This window comes from Halichoerus grypus, chromosome 10 (genome assembly GCF_964656455.1).
Source record: "Halichoerus grypus chromosome 10, mHalGry1.hap1.1, whole genome shotgun sequence".
Lineage (NCBI taxonomy): Eukaryota > Metazoa > Chordata > Mammalia > Carnivora > Phocidae > Halichoerus > Halichoerus grypus.
Genome location: NC_135721.1, coordinates 104,102,328 through 104,116,052, shown reverse-complemented (window position 1 = coordinate 104,116,052; position 13,725 = coordinate 104,102,328). Strand labels below are relative to the sequence as shown.

The window sequence follows — 13,725 nt, the reverse complement described above, 5'->3', positions numbered from 1 at the left end:
TAAAACCACACTGAGATACCACCTTACACCAGTTAGAATGGCAAAAATGGACAGGGAGAGAAACAACAAATGTTGGAGAGGTTGTGGAGAAAGGGGAACCCTCTTACACTGTTGGTGGGAATGCAAGTTGGTACAGCCACTTTGGAAAACAGTGTGGAGGTTCCTCAAAAATTTAAAAATAGAGCTACCCTATGATCCAGCAATTGCACTACTGGGTATTTACCCCAAAGACACAGATGTAGTGAAAAGAAGGGCCATATGCACCCCAATGTTCATAGCAGCAATGTCCGCAATAGCCAAACTGTGGAAAGAGCCGAGATGTCCTTCAAAAGATGAATGGCTAAAGAAGATGTGGTCCATATATACAATGGAATATTACTCAGCCATCAGAAAGGATGAATACCCAACTTTTACATCAACATGGATGGGACTGGAGGAGATTATGCTAAGTGAAATAAGTCAAGCAGAGAAAGTCAATTATCATATGGTTTCACTTATTTGTGGAGCATAAGGAATAGCATGGAGGACATTAGGAGAAGGAAGGGAAAAATGGGGTGCGGGGAATTGGAGGGAGAGATGAACCATGAGAGACTATGGACTCTGAGAAACAAACAGGGTTTTAGAGGGGAGGGGGGAGGGGGGATTGGTTAGCAAGGTGATGGGTATTAAGGAGGGCACGTACTGCATGGAGCACTGGGTGTTATACGAAAACAATGGATCATGGATCACCACATCAAAAACCAATGATGTATTTTATGGTGACTACCATAACATAATAAAATTAAAAAAAAAAAATAAAGCCCCAAGAAATCTACAGCTACAGGGAGAAATGCTGTATATTGCAAGGAAAGGTGAAAATGAATGAAGGAGGACCATCAGCTGAGGAATGAGCTTATCAGAGTCCTCAAAAATTCAATAGGAAGGAGCGGAAGTTAGAGTCCTAAACATTTGTTTGTGTCTTACTAACGGTTAATTCCTTAAGAGTAGTTAGTCAGCAGCAGAATTCTAGATTTTAGAATTCTAGTTCCTACCTTTGTTACTTGGAAGTGAAGAAGAGACTATGATAGTGCCAAAAGAACAGCTGGGCTGGTAAGGCGTCTAAGGAGCCACTGGGAAAGGAGAAAAAGGGGAAGCTTCGCATCCTGGACTGTGGACCTAACCAGCACTGGATTCTCCAGAAAGCTGAGATGGACGCAAGGGTGTGTATCCAGGAAGTTTACTTTGGGAAGATCCATCCCAAGGAACTGGACTGGGAGACTGGAAAGAGTAATAAAAGGAAAGTGTGTTATCAGGCTCAATAGTACCATGGGCAATTGGGGCTCCATCCTCCAAGGGGCGCTCTGAGAATGTGCGGAGAATACACCTCAAAGTTGTCCACCAGAAGGAGAAGGAGAAACTATCCATCGCCTTTCTTTTTCCCTTGGTCAAGTTATGGGGGCGGGGGGGGGGGCCACTGTTCATGACCTTGCACTTCCAGGATTGCACCTGCTTCAGAATAGCTGAATGGTGTCCAGAAGGTATCTTAAGACATGGCAAAGGAGAAGCTGCTGAGCAGAAAGCAAGAGATAGGTGCTGCCACTGATGTAGGGTGCAGGCTGGTGACCCCTTCACCAAGCTGGTTGCTGTAAAAAAGGTGGGCAAAGAGGATGTGATCGAGGGCACAAGAGGGGGCTGCCACCAGGTCTTAGAAGCACATGAGTCTAATGAAAATCTGTCTGCCCCAGCAATCATGAGCAGAGGATCATACCCATCCCTTCTGAACAAAAGTCAGAGAAAGGAGCATGAAGACCAAGGAGTAGCCAGAGAGAGAACCTAGTTGGGGAGTGGAAGAAGCCAGGGCATCGGGGACATTGCCCTTGCCTAGAACCAAACTCCACCTTTTCTACGCTTCAAACACAGACCAACAACTAGGAGGGAGTTTTCTTTCTCCCTATTTACGTTTTTGATATTTGGTTGCTACTTATTTCAACTTGCCAACTCTGATACAGCCATGCCATCTGCCAGCCATTTTTTACCTGCTCCTTAATTTACTTGATTGCTTTTGGTGCTGTGAGGTTAGGGAAAGCTTTGGCTTTTTCTGCTCATAACCTGTCCTAGTTTGGGTTGCTCCAAAAGCTGACACTGAGGAAAGAATGTGGGTACAAGTAGTCAATTCCTGGGGTACGAGTGACCCCAGGAAGTGCTGTAAGTGGGGAAGGAGGGCAGGGAGGAAGGCAGCCAGTAAAGGTGTGTGCATGAGCAGGTTATTGGCATCCAAGTTTTCTGGGAGTTTGCCACACCGAGGACAGGGAAGCTGGGGTGTCTATGCATGGGCTCCAATTCCTCACGAGCCCACTGTAGTTCCCAGCTGCCCTGCACACAGGCAGCCTCCAGACAGAGTAATGTGGATGGTTGAGGGGAAAGTGGGGGGTGTATACTACAGCGGCAAGGAATCCAGAAGATGGTAGAAGGATCTAGACTGGGACATCGGTAGCTTCTACTACACACTCTGAGATGATGTTGCAAAGGGCAAAATGTCCAAACATGGAGAAAAACAACAGCAACAACCCCCTGGTGGCATCTGGATGGAAAGAATAGTTCAGGGGCGCCTGGGTGGCTCAGTCGTTGAGCGTCTGCCTTCGGCTCAGGTCATGATCCCAGGGTCCTGGGATCGAGCCCCGCATCGGGCTCCCTGCTCCGCGGGAAGCCTGCTTCTCCCTCTCCCACTCCCCCTGCTTGTGTTTCCTCTCTCGCTGTGTCTCTCTCTGTCAAATAAATAAAATCTTTAAAAAAAAAAAAAAAGAAAGAAAGAAAGAATAGTTCATTAGTACAGGGTCCGAAGGAATTAAAATTAGCTTTGAAACGGAGATTATTTATTCAACTTTGCAGACAAGAACTTCACAATGGCATTGAATCTCTTTAAGAAAAATCTCCTTTGCCATTACTGAAGAACAAATTGGGAAAAAAACCAACATGTTTATTGCTTTGGCCTAAAAACAAAGGACCTCACCCCTGTTAAATACCAACTGCTTGGCTCTGTTCCTATGTGAACGCATGGAAACTTGGTTTGGGACAGGGGTGATTCTCTTGTACTAGTCATTGCTCTGAACCACCACCAACGTGGATCAGAAGGGGTTTCACCTTTTTTTTTAATCCACCCGATGCTTTCTGTTGGAAAAGCTCGATGACAATGTATGCAACTGGCCGAGGATTCAGTGGATTTCACTGTGGATGGAAGACTGCACGGAGCACAAAAGAGAGGCTACAAAGGAAAAACTTTCAGTGGCTTCATAGATTAAAAATTCACCCTGATTCCTCATTTTCTTTACTCACCTCTGCCACAGCCTTCGAGTGAGCTGAGACAGCCGCTCCTTCTCACCTGGGCTTGGCCACATAGCAGACATGACATAAACCTGAATGTTGGGCTTGTCTTCTTGGCCACTGTGATCTTCCATGAGAAGAACATGCCCTCAGTAACTGCCAACTCCTCCTTCAGCCTGGGAGCCAACTGGCTCCCAACCCCAGTTGGGAGCTTCCATCGTGAAACACAACAGTTGAAGTAAAGCTGCCCAGACAAGCCTATTCTAGATGAGACAAGAGCAGTCAACCTGAGAACTCAAGCATGCAGACAGATGCTTACAGTTGTAAATCTCTGAATTTTGGGGTGAGTTTATTATGCAGCATGATGGTGGCATTATAAAAGTTCTCAATAAATACCAAGGCATTCATTATACTATTCCCATTTATTTTTATTTATATATACAAAATGTTTATTATACCAAAGTATTTATTATCCACAGAGCAGAGAGACTAAGGGAGGAGAAGAGTGGAGAATGAAAACTTTTTACTTTTACCCCATCTATTTCAATAATTAGTCAATTTTTTTTGTAACTATGCATTACTTGGTGGAATTTATGAAAGAAATGTAAATCTGACAAAACCTGTTTCTGCAAAGGAAAAAGAAACAAAATGTTATACTAATATATTGCATTTGGTCAATATTTAACTACCAAATTATCATTTATATAACAAATAAAATCTTGCTACTTAAAATGAGATCCTTGGGCCAGCAGCAATGGCATTACCTGGGAACTAGTTAGAAATCCAGAATCTTGGGGCACCTCGGTGGCTCAGTTGGTTGAGTGCCTGCCTTAGGCTCAGGTCATGATCCCAGGGTCCTGGGATCAAGCCCTGCATCAGGCGCCCTGCTCAGCAGAGGAGTCTGTTTCTCCCTCTCCCTCTGCTGCTCCCCCTGCTTGTGCTCTCTGTCAAATAAATAAAATCTTTAAAAAATAATAATAAACTCAGAATCTTAGGCCTCACCTAGACCAGCAAAATCTGTAACAAGATCCCCATGTGATTCTTGTGTACAGGCAAATTTGAGAACCAGTGAACTAAAAAATTAGGCATTTTCATTTTTGCTTTAGTCACTAGTAAAGAAATGGTTTAACAAGGCAAATATTTTATTTAAATTTCCTCCCTAATATGTGAAAAGTATTTGGAAGTAGCTTCAAGTAGCAAAGATAATTTGTGAAGATGATCCTTTCACAATAGTAAAAAAAAGGTTGAAATGTTAAACACGAAACTTGAAGTTTTTCAGTAACTAGGGAAAGCAGGACAACAGAAAGCAAACAAAACAAAAAATGGGCGTTTACATATTTCAAGAAGAGCAGGGTGAATTGTGTAAATTGTGCTTCTTCTTCCCACATCAAAAATCAATACTTCTCCTTTCTGAGCGGAGAGCCAGCCAAACCCACGGTGTCTGGATTCTGCGTTCCCAGGTGAACTTGCACAGCGTGGAATGGGGACAACGTGAGGTAGCCACCTGGTTAATTCCCCAGTCCCAGACACCCTGGAGGGGCCTCAACTTCCTGCTTTCACCTGGAAGTCAAATCCATCTCCTCACAACCTCTCATATCAATCCCACCCCAATTTCTGCCTTTCCCAAAGGAAATTCCCTGGACTTGGTGTGACTCCACCTCTAATTATTCATGACTTATTTGCATGTGTGTTTCCTCATTATACGTCATCAGAGTCATTAACAAGAGGAGAAGGCTCCTGTTGCCTGGGTAACCACAAGTAGCACATCCATTGTGCCTATTGATTGGACCCCAATTCTAGTTTTTGTTATGCTCTTTTTTTTTTTAATATTCATTTATTTTAGAGTTAGAGAGTGTGCACGCGCGAGCGGTAGAGGGGGAGAGGGAGAGAATCCAAAGCAGACTCCCTGCTGACCCTGACTTGAGGCTTGATCTCAGGACCCAGACAGAGATGCCATTTCACTTTCTTGATAGTGTTCTAAAATGCACAAATTTTTATTTTATTAAAACAAATTTATTTTTTCTTTGGGTGCTTGTACTTTAGGTGTACTTAGGTGTCACATGTAAGAAACCATTGCCTAATCCAAGGTCATGGAAATTCATTCCTATATTTCTGCTAAAAGTTTTATGGTTTGACTTCTGGCAACCCATATACATGAATATGTCCACCCAGCACTCTACGTAACCTCTACCATGGTTTACTTTTCTTCAGAGCACCTATCATTTCCTGACTTATCATATGTGTTTTGTTGCATGTATCTCTTCCCCTTACTAGTTTATGAACTCTGTGAGAATAGAGAAGTTATTTCTTTTGTTCACTGCTGTAACCTCAGTGCCTAGAACAGTGCCTGACACATAAGTACTTAATAATCATTTGTAAAATGAGTGAATCAATGGATAAATATCCTTTTGCACAGAACATGATGTTTAAATTTTTCATCTATTCAAAATTTCCTGGAAAAAATGAATGATGAATGAATTTCTGTGATGTCAATGAAAGTTAAATGATAGAGCCGTGAAGACCAAGATCTCGATTGTCTTACTGTCTGCCTTCACCCTTATCCACTGTAATGGCTTTGTGTCATGGTTGGATCTTTTCTAGATGTGAACAAGGGTGCAACTAATAGGAACTGGAACACAAATTCATATTGTTCCATTATATTACTCTGTTGGATTCTTCTTTCTGTATCACCAGATACATAAAGATAATTTCAAAATGAATTGAAGAGAAAAAGAAATGTTAACCATTTAACACAATAGGAGTTTATTATTTATACTTTTTTCCTAAATGGTCTTCCTAAAATGTCAGAAAGACACTTTAAATCATTAACATATTGAGAATAGCAGCCACCATTAACAGTTTCCTTTCCAAAGTATTTTAAAAAGTCTTCCTTCACTGTTTTGAAGAGGAGTTATTTTAAATTTCTAAGAACTTAGTACAGAAAAGCAAACAAAATTCTCAATGCAACCATCATTTCACTGCTTGGTTGTATGAGGTGAAAATATCATGGATCTTACCGGCAAAGCCCGGCAAGGTAGTGGGCAATAGGACTGAAAGTATGCAAAACTAATCAGACTCTCTCTAGAGTACTTCTTATCTCAAGTGTAGTTAACAAACCCTCAGTCCACGATTATACTTAGGTGACCCATGTACTCATATACATCTGAACTTATGAATAGCATGAAATGAATTCAAAATAAAATCTTATAGTACAAGACATGGCAGTCATTAAACTAAGATGAAGCAAGTGTTATGAAGTATGAAAACATGGTACTTGAATTCTATTTATTCAAAAGTCTTCACTGAACTGAGCATGTTCTTTTAACAAATTCAATTACTTATTTGAATATGTATTATATTTTAATTATTGCAGCCATGAAAAGAAGCACTGGTTAAGGATGTATTTAATAAAAATATCTAATCAGCTTGAGTTAGTCAATCATTTAAGTTTGTTTTTTTCATGAAGATCTAATCTCTAGAAAAACTGTGCCTATATTTTTTATAGGTACATCCCTATACTCTGGTCTATCTGGTACACAAATTATTTTAGAATTATACTAGTTTATCTCAACTGCTTTCCTAGAGAAGCGTTAATAAAAGAGAAAGGTTTTGGCTTTTTCCATAATTGTTATATATGTACAATGAAGAGTAACTTCCTGATTTCACTGCTTTGTTTTGTATAATAAACATAACAATGCAGATGTACTCTGCCCATATATGGAATAGTAAAAGAATTTTGAGAAGGAATAACTATCAATTAATAAAGGCCCTATAGTAATTATATATTTCAGACCAGCTATAATTTCTGGATAGATATTCAGATCATATGTATATTACATAGAAGAGATAGACATCAAAAGATTTATTTAATGAATGTATCAAATATCGATGAGCATTTCATTGGGTACGAAAAGGATGCTGTGTCATGATGTTTTTTTGTCTGTAAGAAGATGCTCATCTCAAGATGGCTTAAAAATATAGGCAATTATTATCTCATTTAGTATGAAGTCAGAGAGAGAGCTGGTCCAAGTTAATTCAAGTTCAAGCCTCCAAGTTCTTGGAATTCGCTCTACTAGTCTTAGCTGGTTGGCTATTATCCTGAGGCTCGTTCCCTCATGGTCTAATGGTTGCAGCACCTCCTAACAATGAAGCCTGAATGCAAGGTGTAAACCAGCTTGTCCTAGTCAAACCATTTACACAGGGCCAACCTGTCCTTAACCAATCATATCATTCTTTGCAAAGCCCTCATTCTCACTTGGTGATGAGAAAATTAAATGTTTTCCCATTTAATAATCTAACCTAATCTAGGATTTTCTGTCTAATCCTGTTATAACAGTCACAAGTAATTAGTGACTGAAATCCAAGTATTATCATAATTAGCACGTTGTCCATCACTGCTGTGTACTGGTGGGAGGGAGAAGGGAGGAAGGGAGAGGAAAGGGAGAAAAGAGAATCTGCCTGGGTGAGTGATGGTGACCTTCATGGACACAGCTGGACTATGCTTCCTTCTACTGCTGGGGTCATCAGCTGGTCCTGCCCAGGTGCTGAGCAGATGGGTGTCTGACTTTTTTCTTTTACGTAGGTTCCATGCCTGGAATGGAGCCCAATGTGGCACTTGAATTCAGGACTCTGAGATCAAAACCAGATCTGAGATCAAAACCAGAGCTGATATCAAGAGTCAGGTGCTTAACTGACTGAGGCACCCTGCCACCCCAGGGGTGTCTGATTTTTAAATTATTACCGACACGCTGATTTCAACAGAGCTGGTGGAGATGATTTTCTGGACCTCCATTTAGCCTTATTTTGGACACTCCCATTAGGGGGTGTGTCCCAATGTTCCATTGTGCCACCCTCAGGGTAGCCCACAGCTCCTGCCCCTCAACTAATCTCAGAGAGCTCTCATTTGGAAAGGCAGAAACTTGTGGGGTCAAATTCACTGCCGTCCAAGAGCTTAGGAGAGTGAAGAGAGGGTGGATGACTGCTTACTTTGAGATCCCAGCCTGTCCTGTTGGTTCAGATCCTTCATGAAACCTCTTGCCTTCAGTAATCTCCAGATGAGACGGAGGTACCATCTCTAGGGTCTGGCATACACACACACTTCAAAAGTTTTATGTTTAGGCTTCTGTCTACTCTGCCTGATCCACTTGGATTTAGGACATGTTCAGGCACCAAACTAACTTCCCTAAACTCTACCTCCTCCAGAATATTTCTCTCTCCCTTATCTCCTGTTTATACCTCCTGTGTCATGGTTGGGAATGGGATAGGAACAAATCAATCATTTTGTAGCAGTCCCACTTATCCTAGCCACAAGTCATCTAGGCCAGAGGATGATCTTGAGAGAGAAAAGAGCCTGATGTCTCCAGCGTATATCATAAATAACTTTATGCACATATATTTTATTACTGACTTACCTCTTGCCACAGAGTGTCAGACTCCCTTAGTTGACAGGTACTTGCCTTCCACATACTCTAAATCAGAATCTGCATTTTAAAAGATCCCCAGGTAACTCTTATGCATTTTAAAGTTTTAGAAGCACTGCCTTACCAGTTCTGGGGCTTTCTGGGTCCAGAGAAACTAAAGGCAATAATTAAACAATCAATAAAATAATACTTATTCTGAGCTGAAGACTCAAGTTCACATATTGAAAGAGGCCCCTGACTTCTATGCAGAATTCATAAGAAAAGATATCAGCCTAAACACATCCTGGTTATATTCCAAAATTTAAATAACAAAGGGGAACATAAAAAAACTTGAAGGAAAAAATAACAGCGGATATACAAAGCAAAAAGGAAAAACTATCTGGTGACAAGCATCATCCACTAGACAGGAGTAGAATAATTATCCAGTAGAGGAAAACGGAAGCAGCTAGAAGGTAGGAGGATAACATTACAGAGTGCTGAGGGAAAAGGGCTTACCCCGAAAATTCAATATACAACCAAAATGCCATTTACCCATCAAGGTAAAATAAAAATATTTGCAAAGATATGCAACGATTCAGAAAAATCTAGCATTTATGTACTCAGCTTGTGGAAAATTCTAGACGCACAACTCTAACTGAAAATAAATGACCCAGACAGAAATGTCAAGATAGGGAGATGAAAAGGAGAAAGTGATTAGGAAAGAATCTTTTAACATAACTTGCTGGGTTAAATAATAAAAATAATAGCAAAGTTCTTTACATGCTCTATCTTACTCATTCCTCATCACAATTCTGGAATGTGGATGCATTAGTTACCTTTTGCTATTTAACAAACTATCCCCAAATTTAGCAGTTTAACACAACAAACAGTCATGATTTCATACTTTCTGCAGGTCAAGAATGTGGAATAGTGTTCTGGCTCAAGAGCTTTCTTGAGGATGGAGTCAGAATGTGAGCCAGGGCTGTAGGCATCTGAAGGTTTGACTGTAGCTGAAGGGTCTACTTCCTAGAAGACTTTACTCACATGACTGTTGACTGGAGGCTTCAGCTCCTCACCCCATGGGCCTCTCCATTGGGCTGCCTGTCCTTGTAGCTTGGCAGCTGACTTCCCCTTGAGAGAACACTGTGTGTGAGAGAGAGATTCTGAAGCCACAGTGTCTTTTATGATCTCATCTCTGATGTCACACACTGTCACTTCCACTTTATTCTAGTCACTAGAAGCAAGAGATGAAATTCAGCACACGTTGGGGGGGGCAGAATTAGGCTCCACTTCTTTGAGGGGAGGGTTAAAGAATGTGTGGACATTTTAACCGACCACAATGGTATTATTCTCTACACTGAGGCACAAGCAAGTTATTTAACTTGCCCAAGTTTACATGGTTGGTAGGCAGGGGAGCTGAGACACAAGCCCAGGCATTCTGACTCACGTGCCCAAGCTCATAACTACAATGTGAAACTGCCTTTCAATGAAAAAGGTTAGATTTCCTAGAAATGTGTCCTACACACTGATATGGAAGATGCATACTGCCAGTGATAACATAAATGCCTGAAATTAGAAGTTCTAAGTTATTTTGGCCAAATTCAACAGTTGGTGTCAACTCTTGAGAGAGATGTGGAGAAATGTGACATACCCAAGATCTAAGAGTAGAAGAGTATTTGGGGAAATGACAGTGGGGAAAGCATTGAGAGAACAGAGCATCTGGAAATAAAATGCAAAAATAGACTATTAGTGCCTGAAAATGCAAGGTGGCTATTAATGGGATAGAAAAGTCCATCAGATTTCCCAAGTTAACAAGGCGGAATTTGAGCAAACCAGAAAAATAAGGAAAAAAAGAGGTCATAACAGAGAAAAGGAAATAATAAGCAATAGGATTAATAGACTAAAACCGAGTATATCCCTTGTTACACTAAATGTCAATATATCCCACACTCTCATCAAAAGACAGAGATAGATTTGATATAATAATAGAAAAACCTAGCTATATAGTATTTACAGAAATATACCTGTAAATTGATAATGAAAGTTTAAAAATGAGACATTGGATGGAAGGAAAACAAAAAGATTATTAGTCCGGGAGGAATGAAAGGTTATGGACACTCCCTAAGAAAAGGAGAGACATTACAGAACAGTAAAAAGCAAAAACTAGGAACCAGATATATAATAAATCTATATGCACAAACAGTATGGCAGTGAAAATTACCAGAAATGGAAGAACTTGATAAAAGTATACTAACTGTGAGGGATTTAATATATTCTAAGAATTAGATTGATACAGTAAATTTAAAAATAAACAAGTACTCAGGAAATCTGAATAATATAGCAGTAACCTACAAATATGAAAAATGCTCAGGGATAAGAGAACTTTTGAGGTGTTTATTTCAGATTCACAAACATTTTTCTCCATGATCTTAGGAGGATCAGAGATCCTAGATCATTCTCTAGGCCAGAGAAAAGTACAGATCCTGATATGAATACATTTATCCATTTATCCAGACTTTTCTATGCCTGCTCAGTATTCACTTCTTCAAGAAGTGTCCTGGTGATGGGTATTAAAGAGGGCATATACTGAATGGAGCACTGGGTGTTATACGCAAACAATGAATCATGGAACACTACTTCAAAAACTAATGATGGTGATTAACATAACATAATAAAAAAAACAGGTGTTTTATAAATGCTATGATATAAAAGAAGCCATCTAAGTCCTAAATGAAAGTAGTAAGCAGTGCTCTATGTTGTCAATGAATGTATTTTCCATTTCAAAGCTTTTTGACATGTTTTTATTTCCCTTTTGGAAGAAACAACTAAATATGTTAGCAATCCGTCCTTTACTTGTACGATACATAAAGCTTTAAATCAATGTGCAGTGCAACATAGCAACAGCCTCCCCCATAACTCCAAGGCACTCTGAAAGATTTATTTTTAGAAGGGAAAAAACACAAACACATGGGCAATATAAAAGATGAATTTTGTAATATTTTTGAAAAGGTAACAACAATAAACTCTACAAACTTTGCCTCAGTCTTACAAAAAGATCCATAACAATTTAATAGATTTTATTTCCAGTCAAATATACCATCAGTCACTGGAATGCCACACCAGTTACTAACTCATATTTCAATTATTTTCACATTTAAATTAATTAATATAGTATTGCTAAGGAACAACTACTCCGTGGCTGGCCTTTCAGGCCAGTAAATAAGAATTTAAGGGCTCTGGTAGCTAATGCAATTTATTACTGGATTTTAATGACAATTTTTATAAAGATGTGGGAAATAATTCAATAAAATCACTTTATTTACCAAGTGTTTTGCAGAATGCCTGGGACTACCTAAGAAGTACTAAATGTATAATCCCTTTGCATAGTTGTAACTTAAAGATAAAATTTTATTGAATACCAGATAAAGACAGAAGCACAAATTTGATCACTGGTAGGGAACTTAACCCATGCATCAGTCTGTCCATAGTCTGTATTGGTAAGAACTACATAAACTTTTCTGCCACGTTTTGATTAGCTTTATTTCAAGCAGTAGAACTGTTAGCACCCTTTACTCCCATTCTTCCTTTTTGTTGCCCAAGTTTGGATGACTCAACTGCTAAATGGCTAAGAGCAAAAATATAAACAAAGTTCAAGTTAAGAGCTTCACAGTGTTTTGAAAATTTCTGGTGAAAGAGGGGAAAGGTCGTGTCTACTTATCAATCTGTGGGGTCTCTAACATTTTGCCCATGTTCTGCCTGCCCCCTCATTGACAGGAAGCTACTATGTAAGTATGTCAGCATACCTAGCCTCCTTAGACTGTAAAAAGTTTGAAATCAAATAGGATTATCATGGAGAAGCTACTTTTCAGCTACTTGCTCATAAAAACAAAGAGCATTTTTGTGAAACTCAGAGAGTAGCCTTTCAGGGGACAAAAATGTCCCAGAAACCAAGTGAGGACAGTGAGTCAGACTGATTATCTCCAAGATTTCATTCAACTATTAAATATCTACCCTACGGTTACTCAATATTTGCACCAAGAGTTCTGATAAATTCAAGCACAGTTCACATTGATCCTGTTAAAATATCTAAGAGAGTTATGTGGTAAGTAGGTGAGGGTGAAGAGTGTAGCTTGCCGATAAAGTCACACTCAAATATTTCCAAAAAAATCAAGCTCTTAGACTAACAATCATTAATCAGAGCATGTAACATAAAATCATGAAATACCAATTTATACTCACTAGATTGGCAAGAAGTTTAGTGTGACAAAGCCAAGTCTTGGCCAAGACACACACTGCTGATGGGGAGTCTAAATTGCTATATATACTTGGAAAACAAGTCGACATTATCTTTTTTTTTTTTTTAAGATTTTATTTATTTATTTGACAGATAGAGAGCACAAGTACGCAGAGCGGCAGGCAGAGGGAGAGGGAGAAGCAGGCTCTCCGCTGAGCAGGGAGCCCAATGCGGGGCTCGATCCCAGGACTCCGAGGTGGGGCTCGATCCCAGGACCCCGACGTGGAGCTCGATCCCAGGACCCCAGGATCATGACCGGAGCCGAAGGCAGCCGCTTATCCGACTAAGCCACCCAGGCGCCCCATACATTATCTTAATATTATAAATAACCTATGGTCCAGAAACGTCACTCCCAGGCATATCCCCTAGAAAAACTCTTAAACGTGTGCATCTATAGACACGTACAAACATGATCATAGCAGCATTCCTTATGATACCAACTACTGGAGATATCTCAAATGTCCATCAATAGTAGAGTTGATTCAAAAGGGGTATGGAATGGTAATATAATGGAATAGTATACAGCTATTAAGATAAAAGAGCTATAATTAAACATAAAAAAGGCATATTTCAAAAATAAGATGTTGGAAGGAAAAAATGTCAAAACAATACATACCATTCTACTCCATTTTTATAAATTCTCACAATATGCAATACTAAACACACATTTTTTAGGGATGCATTCATATGAAGCAACGTATTTTTAAAAAAGCAAGTGGGGGGGGGGCGCCT

General features: G+C 39.7%; 1 long non-coding RNA gene across 1 annotated transcript in view; it reads right to left on the bottom strand.

Moving 5' to 3' along the window:
• The window catches only part of LOC144379259 (uncharacterized), a 37,157-nt gene that overhangs the window by 21,632 nt on the left and 1,800 nt on the right, over nt 1-13,725 (bottom strand). The gene's annotated exons all lie outside the window — the stretch shown is intronic.